Consider the following 19,865-nt stretch of genomic DNA (forward strand, 5'->3'; position numbering starts at 1 on the left):
TTGCCATGTTGACCTAATTAACGCTTTTTAGGGAAAGCCAGGCGCAAATTTTTTTCAAATTAAGCACACTTTAGATTGATTTAATACTAAGCTGGATCATTTCATTATTGTTTGTCAATAATAAAAAGACTTTAAAAATATATATATAAAATTTGGTTGTATGTCCGCCATTTTGATTCGCCATTTTGAGCTACTTAACGCCATTTTGATGAAGACCAGCATATTTTTTTGGAATCAGCACACTTTAATTATGTTTAAAAACCATGCTGGACCAAATAATAACTATTTGCCGTTAAAAGTTTTTTTTCGACTAAATCGGACTAGACTATATGAACTCATATTTTCTTTCAGAGGTAGTCGAGAAAAAAATTTTGAAAAATGGTCAAGTATTGACTATTTATTTGGCCTTGCTTCTAAGGCCCTTGTGGGGCAAGAGTAATAAAATTTACAATTTATCTGACATGAACAAGAAGAATATAGATGGTTTAAGATGTATAATTACTATATGCATCTTAACATGAATGGACAAGCATTAGTAATAATTTACAGGAAGAGATAGTTATTTCAAGATCAATGTTATTTCATTTTAGGCCTTAATTGTTGTTTTCAAGGTATAAAATTTCAAATAAATAATTTTATCCATGTAAAAGTTAGTGACTTTTTTTTTAATACAAATTATATAGGGTCAAGCAGTGTGTGTGTATGGGGGGGGGGGGGGGGGAACTGGCTTAAATCAAAGCTTAATTAATGTTCACCAGTATAGAATCACACCTGCATACCATTTACAACTTATCCATGCATGGCTAACTCAGTGAATCCATTGGCTATTATTATAGTGAACACTTCTCCCTGTGATTTAAATACCCAGTCACTAAGAATTAGAACTCATTGCAGAAGACATTTACAGCAGATATCATTGCTGAAGAAATCAGATGGTAAGGTATTTTTTTAATATTTGTATTTACTATGGCCTGTTATATCATGTGCATTTGAGGAGCATGATATAATTTATATTATGAGGCATATAAATTGTTATACCCACACTTTCTAAAGAAAGTTCTGGTATATTTTTGTTACCCTGTCCCGTCCATCCGTCCGTCTGTCAAGTTTTACTTTCTCAAACTGCTCTTACTTACATCTTATAAACCAGCAAACTGAACTGAACAAAAAATAGCAGAAAATTTACGTTTATTACTCCTAAAAAAAAATACCCTACATCCCAGAACTTCTCTTATGATTTAATGAAAAGACACATCACATCTTGGGATATGATAGGGGCTGTCCAAAAGATATATCCCATCCCCCCCCTCCCCGAAAAATCTTTCTGGATCCGTGCATTTATCCCTGCTTACACTGTAAATAAAATGACATTTTTTTGGTTTTTTGTTTTTTAAAATTTGCGTTTATTTTTGCTTAAAATAAAAAAAACTTACATATATCTAATAAAATCAAAATATAATTTGGGGTCTAAAAGTTTTATAAACTGGTAAAAAGTGTTTGAAAAAAATCTCATCACACCTTCAGTTGCATAATTGACAAATGATCTATTGAGATATATGATCAGAAGCTCTTTTATTTTCTACATGGGGATCAATAACTATTATTCAAGCTAAAATTAATAACAACAAATGATTAAAATTAAATGTTTATCCTCCACATCCATCCACCCCCCCCCCCCCCCAAATCAAACCTGGTTCTAAAGATACTGTCTTCTTTCATTCTTACATGTGTACAAAATTATAAATCATTTCTTGATTGGTATTTTTCTCTAAATGCACATAAAGTTCCTATTTCAGAAGGGGGGGGGGGGGGGGGGGTAATTTAAAGACAACACCCAGGGGTCATATACTTTACACTATTTGATGCATTATGATGACATTAGAAATAAGAATATTATATATATATGTATATGGTTTAGTGGTGGAGATCTCAGCAGTTTTCAAGATTTTTGGTATTTTCCTGTTTCATGGGGTCAGAACAATCCCATAGGGTCATGGCCTACATTATATTTGATGCATCATTATATATTGAGAAAAAAGAACTCTTCTTTCCTATAATTAACTCATATATACATGTACATGATGTCTCTACTCAATAGTGTAAGTCTGACAAATTAGAAAATAACTTTTGCAATTAAAATGTACAGATGCGATAGGATAGGTAATGATGATAAACTTTTATAATTTAAATACTAAAAGATGCTGGCAAAGGGAGATCACTTATTTAGAAAGTGAAAGTAATACCTATACCTATATTGGTCAACATCATAATGATAATCAAATTAGAGCACAATATAGATCCTTTTTTTTATCATCACAAAGAAACGTTTATATACGTTAATTTATCCTTTTTCTGCATATGGAAAACACTGGAATGTACACCATGTGAAACCCATCTAACCGAAGAGCTTGGTACAGCGAACTACATTGAAGCATTTAATAGGAGTTAACTCCAGAAAAGTTACTACTAATGTTTTGACTGACCTTTGTCCAATCAGATCGTCGTTGGGCGGAGTTAAGACATTGCAGCTCGTGACTTGAATGAGAGAGAGAGAGAGAGAGAGAGAGAGAGAGAGAGAGAGAGAGAGAGAATTAGAATTGAGTAAATTATAAGAAATATTCATTAGTTTTAAACTTGCAAACAAATTAATTAAGATCTGTATATAAAATTAACTTTATATCCTACATTGGTATAACTTTAAAGTGTTTTAAAGAACGATTGTGAAAATTTTTTTGGAAGCGCGCTGTCAACAACATGTCCATGTATAAGAATGACGTAGCTAACCAACTAAATTTCCTAGCATGTAGTCTGAGAATAAGGGCATTAAATATTTAGAAATGCGAACGAATGATCACTTAGGCCTAAAAAAAAAGTTGTGTGTTTCAGGTAACCCGACCTAACCTACAAAAATGGCCCGATCCTACCATTTTTAGACAGTTTTTTCCCCAGGCCGATTTTGCATGGCGGTACCGCCATGCATTGAAGATCCCCCGCCATGCATCACACAGTGCCGCTATACTTCTCGCTATGCATGTTTATTTCAAAGCAAAATTCTTTTTCCAATTATTACACATCTTTTAAAACTGTAATTAGTAGATATAAAGTTGTCCGTTCTCCGCTCAAACTTCAGAAAAACGCTTGCATCCGCAGTGAGCGCAGTTAATTTTGACATCGATCTCAGCAAGGGGGCACACATGGTTTACGGTTTAGGTAGCAAGGGACAGTTTCGAATAAAGTACCCGTCAATATTTTTGTAAAATTGAGAGTTGCTGTACTTGAAGGCTTATGAGTGTTGCTAAAATTCATGAAATGATTTTTAATGATTATCATTAGTTAGAGGGGTGTCTCTTGTTGAAATTGATATGCAATATGTAGGCCCCTTATGTTAGGTACATGAGAATCAGAAGTAAAATGCAAAACCTGCGGCTTTCACTGTTGTGCTGACTTTACACAGTGAAATTGCAAGTTACAGACGGGAGGTAAAATAACACGAAAAGTAGGTGGATGGGACATTGTAAACTATACACCGGTAAGTTTCTGACATGTGATAGTGCAGCATGCACGCGGTACGGAAGGTCAACCCTCTGCAGGGAATTAGCTAAGGGAGGTCTAAAAAGCTGAAAAATCATGAAAATTAGCAAAATATGAAAGGGTCAAAATCTCATGAAAACCAGTATGTACAGAATTTTACAGGTTTTGATGAGTAATTTTCTTCAGAAATTGGTGATTGGCCTTATAAAGAGTGAATTAAAGGTATTTGTGCTGAATGGGAACTGAGGAAATTCTAGTTACAGAGTTCCGAAGACATGCATCCCTTGGCTATGATGAATTGGATAAAAAAAACTGTCCCCTGCCACCTTCAAGACTACATGGTATTTTCATATTTCTCCTTTAAGTGTAATTTTGAGTGGATTTTGTACCATAAATAATACATTTTGTGAAAATGGATGATTTTCTTGGCTATAGATGTCATGACATGATTTATTAGCTAAAATATTCAAGGTGAGTAACTCGATCCCTCTTAAATGTGTAGAATGACCACCACTAGAGTAAATTGGCTTAGAGAGTAGGCATTTCCTATCCTGATGACAATTAATAGGCTTAAGTTAATTACTGAGATTAGAATAAATACTTTAAAACAGTTTTTATCAATTAAATCATTAATTTCATGAATTTGCAGCCATTTCGCTGTCTGATTTTATGAAGTAACATTAATCCACCTGACTTATATCACCCAATTTTTTTAAAACAGCATATTCTTATTTCAAATGAACTTTACATGTAGACAAATGCAGTTATCAAAGTATACAATATGTCAAAAAACTCAAGTTTTTGCTCCTTCCTATCAAAAAGTGGTATTTTAGATATATTTACAGAATTGAAAAAGCCACCCCCTCTTTCCAATGGACTCCATTACCATTACATGTAGGATATGTAAATGTACATTTGACCTTGAAATAACATCTGCTATGATAATAACTCTTGAAATGAACAAAAAACAACATATTTTTACCCTTTTATTGTATATATGCATCAAAAATGTAGAAAAACATGTAAAATTTGAACCCTTTTCATGGAATTCTCATCCGTCCCCAGGTACCCGGGTGTGTTTGAATTTCATTTTAATTAAACGCACACGTCACACTTGTAGGTCTTACTAATTTAGCAAAGTTAAAAGGAGACTAGAAACCAGAATATATAAGACATCCACTAAATATGATTATAGGCTTAGTTATTCATGAAAACAAGAAATCACATGTAGGGCGACATGACTTTTTGTGAATAAAAATGCTACAAATCATCCATTTACCAAAAAAGATCAATTTTAAGTATCAGTGATTGTTGTTTTCAATTATGTGTAAGAAATGACTCAAGGAAACTGCCACAAGTTTCATAATATTAGCTAGGTTAAAGCGGCACGTCTTTTAACCCCAAGGAACCCCAAGGAACCCCAAGGAAACCCCAAGGAACCCCAAGGAAACCCCAAGGAACCCCAAGGAAACCCCAAGGAACCCCAAGGATACCCCAATAACTGAAATGAATAACTATTGATACCCAAGGGGGTCTCATTAGAGTGCAAGGGTCACCCCTTACCCTTGGTACCCCAATTATACCCCAAGGAACCCCAAAGATAACCTAATAATACAGATTTATAACTCCTGATACACCATAGGAATCCCAAGGAACCTCAAGGATACCCTAATGATACAAATTTTAAACTCGTGGTACCCCTGGGGACTCACTGGTATTCCAGACACACCTCTAAGAACCACAGGGAACCCCTGGGATATCCCAAGGAACTCCAAGAATACCCTAATAATACAGAATCATAACTCTTGATACTCCATAGAACCCCAAGGATACCCTAATAATACAAATTTAAAACTCTTATTAACCCTGAGGACTCATTGGTATTCCAGATACACCTCTAGGAATCCCAGGGAACCCCATGGATATCCCAAGGAACTACCCTAATAATACAGAATTATAACTCTTAATACTCCATAGAACCCCAAGGATACCGTAATACGCTGCAATACAAATCGAAAACTCTGGATAACCCTGGGGACTCATTGGTATTCCAGATACACCTCTAAGAATCCCAGGGAACCCCAGGGATATCCCAAGGAACTCCAAGAATACCCTAAAAATACAGATTCATAACTCTTGATACACCACAGAACCCCAAGGATACCTCAAGGAACTTAAAGGATAACTTAATAATACAAATTTAAATTCTTGATACCCGTAGGGACTCATTGGTATCTCAGACAAAACCCACGGATACCCCAAGGAACTTTAGGGATATTCTTATACATGTATTGGTTATATAAATTTTATAACTCTTGATATCCTTTGGAACTCCAAGGATACACTATATCTCTCGATACTTTTTGGGTCTCTTTGATATCCTAGACAAATCACAAGGTATCCCAGGAAACCCCATGGGTACCCCAAGAAACCTAAAGGATACCCTAATAGTACTCTAATAGTAATAATACAGATACCCCATTGTTATCCCTGACACACCCTATGGATACCTCAAGGAACTCCAAGGATACCCAGTAATATAGCTTTTGATACCCAAATGAACCCCAAGGATACCCTAATAACACAATTTTATATATCTGGATACACCCTCGGGGCTTTTTGATATCCCAGACACCATTAGGTATCCCACGGAACCCCATGGATACCCCAAGGAACTTAAAGGATACCCTTATAATACAGATTCATAAAACTTGATACCCCATAGAACCCAATGGAACCCCAAGGATATAGCCTAATAATTCAAATTAAAAATTCTTGATACCACTTGGGACTCATTGGTATCCCAGACACGCCTCTAAAAACCTCTATAAACCCTAGGGAACCCCACAGAAATCCCAAGGAACTCCAAAAGATATCCTAATCATACAGATTTATAACTCTTGATACACCATACAACCCCAAGGATACCCTAATATGTAATACTTTAAAACACATTTGGTCTAGCCGAAAAAATTTTGTCTATAAATTTGTTTCGGACTTGTGATATTGCATCACATTCTAAAATATAATGAAATTCATCGGCTATACGTTTTTTGTAACAGAGAGGACAAAATCTTTCATTTAATGGGATATCTTCCCACTTCAACTGGTAGATGGTGATTTGAAGTACGAAAGAACTATATATATGATATGAGTTAAATTTGGCCCCCATTATTCGCAATTTTTTAAAGTGTTTCAGGTACAATAATATGTTATGTTATATTTTAGAAGAGCTGATGTAAAATTTATTTTTCACCTATTTATTTGATTTTTTTTGCACTCACTGGCAGAAAATGATGTCAGAAGTGACGCTATTTCTATATTTCAATCAAAATCAGTCCAAAATTTACATTTTTCTTATCTTTTTATGAATGGGAAATATAGAGGGCATGCTTGAACAGGGAAAATTTTTTTGTCACTTATTAGCCTTGGCTAGATACATCTCTGATTAAAATATTTTGTTTGTTCAAGCATGCTTTCTATTTTTTCTGAAAGAAAAACTGCTTGAAAACAAGCTGTTTTATGCTAAAAATGCAAAAATGGCAGGAAAAGGTTGTCTTTACGATGTCATATTTCTAAATTCTGGGACATGATAGAACAAACCCTTTTTAATTATGAAAATTTACTTCTATTACAAGTATCTAATTAATTTTTTAAACTTTATATTAAACATAATCTCAAAAAACTGCCTGTGATTTTTTGTTATTAAATATTTGCTTAAGGTCAATAATTGAACAGACTATAATTTACCTGTAATTAATTTCCTTTGTTCTTTGAAACCCTTACCTGAGCACCATTCCCACTTAGCTAAAATCAGTCACCCATAAAAATTTCAGAATTATAGCAAAGTGGGAAGACACCCAAAATTCACAAGGGTTGTCTACCAATAAACAAGGAGATGTAGGTGTAGGTAAATATATTGCAACAGTGATGGTGAAGCCATTGTGTTTACATGTAAAGGGTTATGTTGGCCCTTTAATCCCTGTCCAAGAGCTACCACCAATATACAACGGGTGTCTACCTGCAATTAACAGGTATTTTGGTGCCTCTCAGGTGAACATTCTGCGCGCATAATGGGTCAATCCATTGTGTTGTACCCACGAAGGGGAGATAGCCCCACTCCACACTTCCATGATAACTTCTTGTCTTTTCTCAAAAGTACTCCAATAAGGGTAACACCCCCTATGTCAATAGTAAAACAAGTTTGGGTCTTTGTAACTGAACAATATCTTTCCCCACTTCATTTGAAAATTTCACCGAAGAAACATTGTCATATTAAGTGTTCATATGAATGGTTCACCGGAAGAATTGCAGACTTCCTTGTGGTGACATGAAATTTAGTGCCCTATTTTCATGAATTTGATATAATTTGTTACTGATTCAATATTGGCTGATCATCAGTTGGTAAGAGACAACAAATTCTGCCGATTAACGGTACTCGATTATGATTTTCAACCGATTTGACAACATTAATTGTTAAATTCATCCAAAGTGAACAGATATTTTAAGTCAGGAGAAACATTATTTTTATCATACCAGTATGTATTGGGGTATCACAAGTGTTCCTTGGGTTGCCCAGATGTTTTTATGATATTCCATTGAGTAATTGGGTATTAATTAGTAATATGTTTTACAGTACAACCATTGGGGTGGTTATTAAATTTTATCAATTGGGTACCTTGCAATTGGGGTTCCTACAGGTATCCTTGGGGTACCAATAGTTGACCTTTGGACTCCAATGAGTATCCTGGGGTATCAATAGTTATCAATTTTTATAATTGGGGTATCCTTGGGGCATCAGGAGTGACCCGTTGATTTTTAATGAGACCGGCCTTGGTCATCAAATTTACTTTCCAACATTGAGGTATCTATGGGGTTCTCAAGGGTATCCTTTGGGTTTTCATTGGTATACTTGGGATTCATTTGGGTTCTTTGGGGTACTTATCACTTTAAATACATATGTATAACAGTAATATATTTACAAATTAATGTATCTGATGATATTTTTTTTTATTTAATTGTTTTAATGAAAAACCAACAAAATGACAATAATCCCACCCTTTGCAGTAAATGGAAATACCGGTAGCCAAGCAATGCTCTTCTGTTGATAAAACTTTGAATATCTTTCTAATAAGAGTCTTAACAGATGCAGTTAGTTGTTTCAAATTTTCCTCACTTTCTGCTATGGTTCAATGGAACTCCATATCAGAAAATTGATCCCATAGGACTTTATATATGATTTTCTTTGACAGGCTTGTTAAATTTAATAAACTCCCAAAACATTACCATAATTACCATACTATGTAAAAATATGTAAGAAAGAAAATTATTATTACAAACAATTTTAAAATTGCAGAAACACTACAATCATATCACGACAGTAATTTTAAATCTAATTTAAATTAAATTCCCTATAGGGTCACTTCATCAACTTGCATGACTAATAAATTTAAACAACTTCTAAAAATAGTTCACTTCTTTATTCTAATAATGATATTATTTATTTCCTTTTAAATTAGCCCCAAAGCCACTGCCCATTTTACAGATTATCAATTTTCCATACACACATGCTCCATCTAAACCATGGCTCAGATAATGGCCCCCTTGGGACAAATGAATTCAGCCAGCTCCTAAGAATTTATCATTGACAAACAAAAAATCTGCATTTTCAGTTGATAGAATACTTATAAAAGATAAATTTAGTTAACGCATAAAGACAAAAAACCTCCATTTGAATGTATTTATATAAATATATTTTAGGGTGTTTTAATGCTATAAATTAATTAATAAAATCTGTAAGGATTACCTCCCTTACTTTTCAACATCAGTGAACAAAAAATAGAATGAGGAAAATGAAAACTGTCATAAAATCATTAAATCTTGTCTGATCCTAAAAAAAATTACAGGTGCACATCTTCAGATGGTGATCAACATATGTACAAATTTTCAGACTGTTCCATGCAGTAGTAAAAAATTCTATAGGGGGGACAAAGTTGCATCTACAGAGAGACGGATAGACGGACGGATAGGGTGAAACCAATATACCCCCCTAAACTTCATTTGTGGGGGTATAGGGGTATAATGAGACTCCTGGGGTATCACTAGTTACTAATTTCTATTATTGGGGTTACTTGGGGTTCTAACGAGTATACTTGGGGTTCCTTGGGGTATCCTTGGGGTATCCTTGGGGTACTACGAGGTGACCCTTGGATTCAAATGAGACCCCTTGGGTATAAATAGTTATTAATTTCTATCACTGGGGTACCTTGGGGTGAGCCTTTGATTTGAATGAGACCCCTGGGGTATCACTGGTTAATAACTTTATCATTTGGGTTCCATGGGGTTCTTACGGGTTTCCTTGGGGTTCCTTGGGGTACTAAGAGGTGACCCTTGAAGTCCAATAAGACCCCTTGGGTATTAAAATTTATTAATTTTTGTCATTGGGGTTCCTTGGGGTATCCTTGAGGTTCCTTGGGGTTCCTTGGGGTTCCTTGGGGTTCCTTGGGGTTAAAAGACGCACCCGGTTAAAGTGTTCAAACTAATGCTTCTTGTGAAAATCAAAAGATAGGGGGAGGGTATACATGTAAAGGGATTTCTAAGTGATGTGATGCTTTTATCATGATAATATCAAGCAGATGTATGTAGTATTGAATAAGGTTTCTTATTTAAGGAATTTGAACAACAGTCTAAAAGATTAGGTAAAGATGCTTTATTTATGGAGAGCCCTGTGAATCTGTGTTAAATAGAGGAAAGTGGAAATGGTGGGTTCACTTAAATGGCCATATTTTTCTTAAACCTCAATGGAATTGGCAAAATGTGGTGTACTTTTTTCAGAATAGCATAAGCTTTGTAATTTTAAGACCATATGACTTTTCAGAGAATGTTAGTGTATGTTAAAGGTAGCAAGGGACAGTTTCGAATAAAGTACCCGTCAATATTTTTGTAAAATTGAGAGTTGCTGTACTTGAAGGCTTATGAGTGTTGCTAAAATTCATGAAATGATTTTTAATGATTATCATTAGTTAGAGGGGTGTCTCTTGTTGAAATTGATATGCAATATGTAGGCCCCTTATGTTAGGTACATGAGAATCAGAAGTAAAATGCGAAACCTGCGGCTTTCACTGTTGTGCTGACTTTACACAGTGAAATTGCAAGTTACAGACGGGAGGTAAAATAACACGAAAAGTAGGTGGATGGGACATTGTAAACTATACACCGGTAAGTTTCTGACATGTGATAGTGCAGCATGCACGCGGTACGGAAGGTCAATTCCCTCTGCAGGGAATTAGCTGGGGGAGGTCTAAAAAGCTGAAAAATCATGAAAAATTAGCAAAATATGAAAGGGTCAAAATCTCATGAAAACCAGTATGTACAGAATTTTACAGGTTTTGATGAGTAATTTTCTTCAGAAATTGGTGATTGGCCTTATAAAGAGTGAATTAAAGGTATTTGTGCTGAATGGGAACTGAGGAAATTCTAGTTACAGAGTTCCGAAGACATGCAATATGCTTGGCTACGATGAATTGGATAAAAAAAACTGTCCCCTGCCACCTTAAGGACTTAGCTAATGATTAAGATATATTAAAACTGAGTTTATTAATAGGTGATTAATGCATAAATAGAGACGTGATTTCGTCTTCTTTTAATAATGTGCTTTTTTCGACAACTCCGCCATTATCGAATGTTGTGGATTTTCCAAGATCTAAAAATAGCACAATGTTCACTCGATGGTGTTAGCTTGGATTCGATATGCTTGAACTCTTTATTTGCCGCAAGGATATTGGAAACTTGAAAAAATGTACACAATAAAGAAAAAAAAAACTACAGTTATTTGCAGAAATGCACAGAAGCGATGTCACATGACTAGAAACATCGTATATTGTATGCCTATGAAAATGATTGACTGTGTACATACATGTAAACGGGGAAGGGGACTGGTGTCAAGATATCACAGAAACTTTCATATGAACCCCCAATTTAAACAAGAAATATTAACTGCCCAGAATAAGTTGAATCAAGTTTGCTGTAATTGTATGGACTTGTTCTGCCTATTTCTTGTTCAACACCCCCCCCCCCCTAAAAAAATCTCTATATAATATGTAGAAGAAGGAGTGGGACGGAAGCTGATGTTGAACTGCCATGTGAATCTATTACTATATTTCTTGTGTTTTGTGAAAACTTGTGAGGACCAACCTCTTAAAAAACTGATTTTGAAAAAAAATGTTTTTAGTTTTGCCAGAAAAAACCCAGAAAAATTGTATATTAAATATACACAGATATTAAAATATAATTATGAATTGAAATGATACTTGTTGATGTAGATTTCATGAAAATGCATCAATTATAGTACATATCATGTAGTACGTTTCATCAAATGGTTATATTATTACGCACAGTGATTTCGCCGGCTTAGGCGCTTTAATGCCGCACCGTGCACTTACTCTGACAAACTTCCCCCCATGCTTCAAAAATTTTCTGGGGAAAACACTGTTAGATGTCTGATTTTAACCGATTGTGAATTTTATCTTATTTCCAATAAAAAATACGTTTTTAAATATGAAACAAACAAACATTCTTGGGTTAATACAAAAAAATATGATAAAATAAATAAAAATCCCTACCTACCTAACCTAATTTTTTCATCAGTGTTACCCTAAACACACATTTTTTTTTTTTTTGCCTTATGAACTTAGATGTAGTGAACATGGTGAAAAGGAAAGGCAACGCAGGCGGATGTTTAGTGGAAAAATAAGACAATGGCGAACAAATTAGTTCTATTAAAGGTAAAGAATGTTCCACACTGAGTAACCATGAAGAAAGTTTTTATACAAAGTAAATTTACAACCTATGTTTCAAGCCGCTTGGTCCGATTTTATATCAAATTTTATGCACGCTTTTAAATGATGGTTATGCTTAGAATATATATTTTTGGGGGGGCTAAAAACGGCCTCCTTTGCCCAATAAACCGTATCGACCTAATTTTCGAAAAATACGGTAATTAGAATGCACAAATAAACAAATTTTAAAAATATGAACCAAAAGAAAAAATTAAATTAGATAACAACAAGGTACCAAGAAATAATACATTACTGTATATTTATCGTTAACATTTTTGACAAAATCAAACACAAATTACGTTTTGACAGACTGATCAAATCTCCCCAAAAGTAAAGAATGGCTTAAGGTGGAAGCAAATCTATATATTTTGTAAGAATTTTTTAAAAAACTTTAATAGAAATTTTATATAATTTTCTCTCTCCCCCTTTCTCTCTCTCTCTCTCTGTGTTCTCATTCTATCTTTCTCCCTCTACCCCTCTGTCTGTCTGTCTACCTCTCTCAAATTCTTTTTTCATAGTTGATAACTAAATAACATGACAATGATGCAAGGTATGTGTAATTCTTGTTAGATGCGCTCGCCACAACGGTAGTACCGGCAAAACATATTATGTGCATAATATGAATGCAAACCAGGGTTTTATAACTTATTTCAATTCTTTTAAAGGTTATAATTAATTACGGAGCAATAATAACACGAGAAAAATATCTTAATACAGTGAGATGTTTCGCTCCAATGGAGCTGCGAAACATATTGAGGTGCGAGTCATCTCCGCGCGAAACAGAATAGCTGCGATCCCGGATTCTTTAAATGCTTACCTATATTGGTCAACATCACAATGATAATCCAATAAGAGCACAATATGGATCCTTTTTGCTTATCATCACAAAAGAAACGTTTATCCGTGTTAATTAATCCTTTTCTGCATATGGAAAACACCGGAAAGTACATCACTAGCACGTGCAGGTTAACTGGGTAAAACTAATACCCGCTAACGTGGCCTGCAGGGTGTTGCTAAAATGCGGAACGGAAAACGGGACGGAACGGATAACATTTTTAAGTTAAAATCACAATTTCTTTAATTCATTAAACATGTTAAATTGGTTTTCTGAGATTCGCGGCGGGGGAGGGGTGTTGTGATGGATTTTAGCTTCTCATTGAGATACGATAGGATGGTGATACGCTTGATTAGATGATATATCAAACAAACAAAAATGACAATGAATATCAAAGTGAAAGAAAAAAATAATTAAAAACTTAAGAAAAAAATGTGAACGCATGTTTAATTAATATACAAGTCGTATGAACCATCATTACTAATAACGGTGTTTCTGTGCTTGATTTATAATTTTTTAATTTTTATTTGTTTACAGGGGACAGCGAACTTGGTTTTCTTTAACACCAAGCCATTGATAACATCAAAGAAAAATTTGCTAAAATTCATCATTATTGTCTCATCACCAGGAAGATGAAAAAAGAACCAGTCAGTATAAAAAGTGCAGAATTTCGCAAGTACAATCTGAATGTTAGTTTTTCCTTACTTATACAGTTTTCCTTACTTATAGTATACGTCAGGCACGTAGCATCGGGGGAGGGGGCAGGGGGCTGGCCCCACCACGTTTTTGCGTTGCAAAGATTTTTTTTGAATTTACATACAAAAAATTGAAATAACATGGAGTCCCCCCCCCCCACCCCCCACAAACACGCTTTAAAAATGAATTGAAAATGAGGAAATGAACACTGATATTGAAGTGAAGTGAACGGTATACCCCCATCCCCGGATTAGGATTTTCGGGATTTTGGATTTTTAAAACAACCCTCCTTTTTTTGTCAAGATTTTTTGGATAGGTCTAGCCCCCTTCCAAAAACGATACTACGTGCCTTTACGTTAAGCTGATTTTTCATCATTTATGGAAAAAGAACCAGTCAGTATGAAAAGTGCAGAATTTCGCAAGGACAATGTCAGTTTTTCTTACTTATACAGTTTTTCCTTACTTACAGTATACGTGAGGCACGTAGCATCGGGGGAGGGGGGCGGGGGGGGGGCTGGTCCCACCACGTTTTTGCGCTGCAAAGATTTTTCAAATTTATGGGACCATGTAAAAAATGAATTGAAAATGAGGAAATGAACAGTGAAATTGAAATGAAGTGAACGGTATACCCCCCCCCCCTCCCGGATTAGGATTTTTTGGATTTTGGGTATTTGAAATAACCCTCTTTTTTGGTCAAGATTTTTTGGATGAGTCTGCTCCCCTTCCAAAAACGATACTACGTGCTTGTACGTTAAGCTGATTATTCATTATTTATAAATAATTAGGTAATTTAATTTTGAATAAAATTTCAGTGGCGTCGGAAGCAAATTAAAAGTGGGGGGGGGGGGGCGGATAGACTAATCCTTAGAAATCTTAACAAGCAAAAGGAAAAAAAAACTTATTCACAAAATCCTGAAAATCCTAATGGGGGGGGGGGGGGGGGGGGAGTATACCTATAGTTACCAAAAAAACATTTACCTACCAAAAATTTTCTTTTTCCAAATCATCAAATTCCTAATCCGTGGGGGGGGGGGGGGGGGTAGTATACCTATGACTCTAACTTCTCAATATTTCCACCTTTTAGGAACATTAACTTTGTTGCGAGAAAAAGTTGGGGGGGGGGTGAACCCTCTCTGATGCCATGTGCGTAATGTACGGAGGGGGGTGGGTGGGTAGTATACCTATGACTCAAACTTCTCAATATTTCCTTCTTTTCATGGTAAATTTTGGAACAATTATCTTTGCTGCGAGGAAAAGTGGGGGGAATGAACCCTGTCTGATGCTTAGGTCTAACTTTGTAAAAAGGGGGGGGGGACTAAGGGGGCTACCAACAGGGGGGCTAAGGGCTGGGATAAGTGGCTAAGGTGGGCTACCTAAAACTTGTTTTTGCAAATCATGAACTTCCTTATCCGTAAAGGGGGGCGGGGGGCTAGTATACCTATGACTCCAACTTCTCAATATTTCCATCTAATAAAGGTAAATTTAGAAACAATTATCTTTGCTGCTTTAAAAAAGGGGTTGAACCCTCTCTGATGCTATAAGCCTAATACTTAGGCCTAATTTTGCAAAAAATGGGGGAGGGGCTAAAGGGGGGTGGGTCTACCAACATTTTTTTTTTTCGCAAATCATGAAATTACTAATCCGTAAGGGGGGGGGGGGGGCTAGTATACCCATAACTTTGCTGTAAGAAAAAGTTGGGGGGGGGGGGGGTGAACCCTATCTGATGCCATGTGCCTAATGCTTAGGTCTAACTTTGCAAAAAAATGGGGGAGGGGCTAATGGGGGGGGGGGGTCTACCAACAAAAACCCAATCTGTAAAGGGTGGGGGGGGGGGGGTAGTAGGGTAGTATACCTATGACTCCTACTTCTCAATATTTCCATCTTTTGAAGGTAAATTTTGGAACAATTATCTTTGCTGCGAGGAAATGTGGGGGGGGGGGGGGGAGGGCTGAACCCTGTCTGGTGCTATATGCCTAATGCTTCGGTCTTACTTTGCAAAAAAGGGCTGCTACCAAAGGGGGGGGGGGGCTAAGGGCTTGGCTAATGGGCTAAAAAAAAATCGCAAATCATAAAATTCCTAATCCGTAGGGGGATGGGGGGTTGGGTGGGGGGGGGGGGCTAGTATACCTATGACTCCAACTTCAATCTAATAAAGGTAAATTTAAGAACAATTATGAACCCTCTCTGATGCTATGGGCCTAATGCTTAGGTCTAACTTTGCCAAAAAAAAAGGGGGGGGCTAAATAATGAAATCCCTAATCTATAGGGGGGCCAGTATACCCAGGACTCCAAGCCCCCCCCCCCCCCCCCCCCATCCAGCCCCCCCCCTCCCCCCGGTTCCGACGCCTCTGAAATTAATAAAGATATTTTTCTAAGCAATTTGTTTCAGAGCCGATTTGATGTCGGGAAGGCAATTCGAAATTTTGTTTCCTTAACTTCCACTAATAATTTTCTTAAAGGTAAACTTTTATAAAGTTTATTTTTTTTGTATTTATTTTTTTTAAATTGAAATTAAGTACATCTTATATGACCAAATTTACGAATTGCCCAGGTATAGTATAACATGTACGGACACCTAACGGTGACAACCAAGTACATGTTTTTATCTATTTTCACATGTATATACACCTCCTTTCATATCTGTGTCCGAGTTCCTTCGGGGGCTTCTGGGAGGAGTTAATGCTGGACATTCGGGGGAGACTGCAATATAACTGTATATGTTATATGAAGTCTTCACCCATTGCACAGATGTCCTAACTCCCAGCCGGGTATTACAAAGAAGGGAGACTAACAGGCTAGGCCCCATTACTAACATTGGGGAATATGAAAATTGCATAATTTGTAAATAAGAAATAAGAATCTGCACAATTGCCCCACATAAAGTATTACTAATCCGTAAGGGGGGGGGGGGGCCTAGTATACCCATGACTCCAACTTTTCAATATTTCCACCTTTTCACGGTAAATTTTGTAACATTAACTTTGCTGCAAGAAAAAGTGGGGGGGGGGGGGGGGTTAACCCTATAACCCTATCTGATGCCATGTGCCTAATGCTTAGGTCTAACTTTGCAAAAAATGGGGGAGGGGCTAAAGGGGGGGGGGTCTACCAACAAATTTCCAATCCGTAAAGGGGGGGGGGGGTAGTAGGGTAATATACCTATGACTCCAACTTCTCAATATTTCCATCTTTTCAAGGTAAATTTTGGAACAATTATCTTTGCTGCGAGGAAATGTGGGGGTGGGGGGGGGGGGGGGCTGAACCCTGTCTGGTGCTATATGCCTAATGCTTAGGTCTTACTTTGCAAAAAAGGGCTGCTACCAAAGGGGGGGGGCGCTAAGTGCTTGGCTAATGGGCTAAGGGGGGGCTACCTAAATAAAAATCGCAAATCATAAAATTTCCTAATCCGTAGGGGGGAGGGGGGGGGGGGAGCTTGTATACCTATGACTCCAACTTCTTAATATTTCCATCTAATAAAGGTAAATTTAGAAACAATTATCTTTGCTGCTTGAAAAAGGGGGGGGGGGCTGAACCCTCTCTGATGCTATATGCCTAATACTTAGGTCTTACTTTGCAAAAAAAAGGGGGAGGGTCTAAGGGATGGGAGTGGTCTATCAACAAAAGTTTTTCGCAAATCATGAAATTCCTAATCCGTAAGAGGGGGGGGGGGGGGGGGGGGGGCTTAGTATACCCATGACTCCAACTTCTCAATATTTCCATCTTTTCAAGGTAAATTTTGGAACATTAACTTTGCTGCGAGAAAAAGTTGGGCGGGGGGGGGGGGGTGAACCTTCTCTGATGCCATGTGCCTAATGCTTAGGTCTAACTTTAATAAAATGGGGGGGGGGGGGGTAAGGGAGGAGGGCTATCAAAAGGGGGGCTACCAATTTTTTTTTCGCAAATCATGAAATTTCCAAGAAGGGGGGGAGGGGTTAGTATACTTATGACTCCAACTTTGCTCCGAGAAAAAGTGGGATAGGGAGAGGGGGTGGACCCTGTCTAGTGCTAGGTGCCTAATGCTTAGGTCTAACTTTGCAAAAAATGGCTGCTACCAAAAGAGGGGGGGGGGGGCTAATAAGGGCTTGGCTAATGGGCTTAGGGGGGCTACCTAAAAATATTTTTCGCAAATCATGAAATTCCTAATCCGTGGGGGGGGGGGGGGGAGGGGGGGGCTAGTATACCTATGACTCCAACTTCTCAATATTTCCATCTAATAAAGGTAAATTTAGTAACAATTATCTTAGGTCTAACTTTGCAACAAAAAATGGGGGAGGGGCTAAGGGGGGGGGGGTCTATCAACAATTTTTTTTCGCAAAACATGAAATTCCTAATCCGTAAAAAGGGGGGGGGGGGCTAGTATACCCATGACTCCAACTTCTCAATATTTCCACCTTTTCAAGGTAAATTTAGGAACATTAACTTTGTTGCGAGAAAAAGTTGGGGGGGGGGGGAATGAACCCTCTCTGATGCCATGTGCCTAATGCTTAGGTCTAACTTTACAAAAAAGGACGGGGACTAAGGGAGGGCTACCAAAAGGGGGGCTACCAATTTTTTTTCACAAATCATGAATTTTCCAATCTGTACGGGGGGGGGGGGGGGGGGGTGTAGTATACCTATGACTCCAACTTCTCAATATTTCCTTCTTTTCAAGGTAAATTTTGGAACAATTATCTTTGCTGCGAGGAAAACTTGGGCGGGGGGTGAACCTTCTCTGATGCCATGTGCCTAATGCTTAGGTCTAACTTTAAAAAAATGGGGGGGGGGGGGGTAAGGGAGGAGGGCTATCAAAAGGGGGGCTACCAAATTTTTTTTTCGCAAATCATGAAATTTCCAAGTAGGGGGGGGGGGGGAGGGGGGGGGAGGGGTTAGTATACTTATGACTCCAACTTCTCAATATTTTATCTTTTCAAAGTAAACTTAAGAACAATTAACTTTGCTCCGAGAAAAAGTGGGGTAGGGAGAGGGGGTGGACCCTGTCTAGTGCTAGGTGCCTAATGCTTAGGTCTAACTTTGCAAAAAAGGGCTACTACTAAATGGGGGCTAGGGCTTGGCTCATGGGCTAAGGGGGGCTACCTAAAAATATTTTTCGCAAATCATGAAATTCCTAATCCGTGGGGGGGGGGGGGGGGGGGGCTCTAGTATACCTATGACTCCAACTTCTCAATATTTCCATCTAATAAAGGTAAATTTAGTAACAATTATCTTTGCCTCGTGAAAAGGGGGGGGGTGACCCCTCTCTGATGCTATGTGCCTAATACTTAGGTCTAACTTTGCAACAAAAAATGGGGGAGGGCCTAAGGGGGGGGGTCTATCAACAATTTTTTTTTCGCAAAACATGAAATTCCTAATCCGTAAAAAGGGGGGGGGGGGGGGGGGGCTAGTATACCCATGACTCCAACTTCTCAATATTTCCACCTTTTCAAGGTAAATTTAGGAACATTAACTTTGCTGTGAGAAAAAGTTGGGCGGGGGGGTGAACCCTCTCTGATGCCATGTGCCTAATGCTTAGGTCTAACTTTACAAAAATGGGGGGGGGGTAGGGGGGATGGCTACTAAAAGGGGGGCTACCAATTTTTTTTTTCGCAAATCATGAAATTTACAATCCGTAGGGGGCGGAGGGGGGGTTAGTATACTTATGACTCCAACTTCTCAATATTTTCATCTTTTCAAGGTTAACTTAAGAACAATTAACTTTGCTCCGAGAAAAAGTGGGGTAGGGAGAGGAGGTGGACCCTTTCTAGTGCTAGGTGCCTAATGCTAGAATTAAAATCCCGCACCTTTGAGATAACAGATACCGAAACTGTAGTTATAGGATATTTTAGATTTATTCCAACTACATAAATAATCAGAACGAAGACATTTTATTTTCATTTCATTATGGCCACTTGCATACGTTTGGCTTAAGCCTGGATCAAGGTAATCTAGGCTTAAGCTAGGCTCAAAATTTTCAAATCACTTGCACACCTCTC

At 37.4% G+C, this 19,865-nt stretch overlaps 2 long non-coding RNA genes across 2 annotated transcripts in view; one reads left to right on the forward strand and one right to left on the reverse strand.

Moving 5' to 3' along the window:
- The window catches only part of LOC117689511 (uncharacterized), a 59,914-nt gene extending 46,556 nt beyond the window's left edge, over window positions 1-13,358 (reverse strand). The window contains exon 1 of the long non-coding RNA XR_010714190.1: window positions 13,186-13,358. This is a non-coding gene — a long non-coding RNA (uncharacterized lncRNA). The remainder of the gene's footprint in view (window positions 1-13,185) is intronic.
- On the forward strand, window positions 795-13,892 carry LOC136275670 (uncharacterized). The gene is made up of 2 exons (XR_010714191.1): window positions 795-935; window positions 13,741-13,892. It is a non-coding gene; the product is annotated as an uncharacterized lncRNA (long non-coding RNA).
- Window positions 13,893-19,865: the final 5,973 nt, after the last annotated feature.

The sequence above is a fragment of the Magallana gigas genome, chromosome 5, assembly GCF_963853765.1.
Source record: "Magallana gigas chromosome 5, xbMagGiga1.1, whole genome shotgun sequence".
NCBI lineage: Eukaryota > Metazoa > Mollusca > Bivalvia > Ostreida > Ostreidae > Magallana > Magallana gigas.